The sequence below is a fragment of the Echinops telfairi genome, unplaced genomic scaffold, assembly GCF_000313985.2.
Source record: "Echinops telfairi isolate 266 unplaced genomic scaffold, ASM31398v2 ScPeMD7_3533;HRSCAF=4204_1, whole genome shotgun sequence".
NCBI lineage: Eukaryota > Metazoa > Chordata > Mammalia > Afrosoricida > Tenrecidae > Echinops > Echinops telfairi.
In genome coordinates this window covers 24,502,927-24,505,178 of record NW_022107432.1, presented here as the reverse complement: position 1 = coordinate 24,505,178, position 2,252 = coordinate 24,502,927, and positions in this window count along the sequence as shown.

Sequence of the window (2,252 nt, the reverse complement as noted above, 5' to 3'; positions counted from 1 at the left end):
GAGGATGCACACTGGTACAGATAGGAACTGGAAACACAGGGAATCCAGGGTGGATGATCCCTTCGGGACAAGTGGTGTGAGTGGTGATACCGGGAGGGTGGAGAGAAGGTGGGGTAGAAAGGGGGAACTGATTACAAAGATCTACATGTGACCTCCTCCCTGGGGGATGGACAACAGAAAAGTGGGTGAAGGGAGACGTCGGACAGTGTGAGATATGACAAAATAATCATGTCTAAATTATCAAGGGTTCATGAGAGAGTGGGGAGCAGGGAGGGACGGGGGAAAATGAGGAGCTGATACCAGGGGCTTACGTGGAAGCAAATGTTTTGGGAATGATGAGGGCAAGGAATATACAAAGGTGCTTTATACAATGGATGGATGGATGGCTTGTGATAAGAGTTGGATGAGCCCCCAATAAAATGATTAAAAAACAAAGTATACCGCACCAGTGCCGTTGGGTTGCTCCCAACTTGTGGAGCTCCCTTGTGTCCCAAAGAGACGTGCTTTCTGCCCAGCACCCTCAGCCCCAGCCTGGGCTGGCTGCCTGATCTGTGGGGTCCGGTGCCTCCGTGTGATGGGCTGCTTTTACATGTCCTTTCTAGCCATGGTCTTGTCGTCACTCCCACCAAACGACTGGATGGGGCTGTGTCAACAGGGTGTCTGCGGCCCATCGAGGAGACTGGAGAGCTCGCTGACAACGCACACAAGGTGCTTAAGAGAACGTGGTGATGACCGGCGCCGGGAAGCTGGTTCTAACCCACAGCCACCCCGTGCACAACGGGAGAAACACTGCCCGCCCGGTCCTGTGCCCTCCTCACCACCGTTCCTCAGCTGAGCCCAGGGTCGCAGCCACAGTGTCAATCCACCTTGTGGGGGGTCTTCCTCTTTTTCACTGACCGGGCAGGGTGTCCTTCTCCAGGGACTGGTCTCTCCTGACAACATGTCCAAACGTGTGAGATGACGTCTCGCCATCCTTGTCTCTAAGGAGCCCTCTGGCTGTGCTTCCGAGACAGGCTCACTTGTCCTTTTGGCAGTCGGTGGTACGTTCAATATTCTTCGCCAGCACCATGATTTAAATGCATCGGTTATAAGGGAATAGGATTGTGCAGATACGGTGTGTGGAGCCCCAGTGAAATCAGGTTTAAAATGAGCCATCCCACAGGATAGCTACCAGGAGGAAAGAAGAGCCGGGCATGAAGCCTGTCATATGGAGACCCAGGGTTCCTGTGCTGAGACCCTCCTAGACTCAGGAGGCAGGGAGCTAGCTGTAACATTAGCAGTGGCACCGGGTGGGAGTAGCAGGGTGGGGTGGCAGGAAACCCACAGCAGCAGGGCCGGGAGACGGCAGTACTGGGGGCTTCCTGGCCCACAGAGCAAGAGCGGTGAGCGGGTTGGGTCAGGAGGCTTGGTGATGAAATGCAGTGCCTCTGGGCACTTTGGTACAAAACTGAAGAGTCTTGCAACATGAGCCTAAGCAGGGCAAAGGTTGGTCAGGCCCAAGAGCTCTGAAAGACTCAAGAGGCCCAAGAGGCCAAGGGGCCAAAGCCAGCGGGAGGCCTGCCCTTGGCAATGACTGAGAAGCCACCCTGATCAAAGAACTATATCCTGAGTCACTCCTGATCTTGAATGGTAGCCTGTTACTTCCCTAAGAAACCCTGTAACTGTTGAGTGTGATCTTCGAGCTCTGGGTACCACTGCAAAGAGTGATCAAAGCAGCAGAGAAGCAGAGACTTGTGAGAGAGATGGCTGATACCTGAATCAGTACAGAGATGGGAGAGGGGAAATCTGTCTGACCTTCACCTCATAGAAAGCAACCTTAGACTTCTGATGTTGATAGTGATTCTCTTCTGCCTTGTGAACTTAGATGACGAGGTCGGACACTGTCCCCATGTGCCATTGTTTAACAGTCTTATTGACATGAAATCCACACAGCGCACAGATCAATGGCCTTACATACTAAAAGAGAGCTGTGAGATCATCACCACAATCAATTTTAGAACATTTTCTTCGTTCTCGTCCTTATGATTATTCGCTACCTATTTCCCCTGTGTTCATCCAGGTAGATTAGAGAAACAAATCCATAAACACGCACATGTGTATAAGAGAGAGTTTTGTATAAAGGGTAATTGTACATTAAGAAAGCATCCCAACCCAGTCCAGATCACGTTCTTAAATCCGGTATTAGCCCATATGTCCAATACCAATCTGTTCAGTCCTCTTGAAACTCATGAAACACAGGCAATGACAGGAAG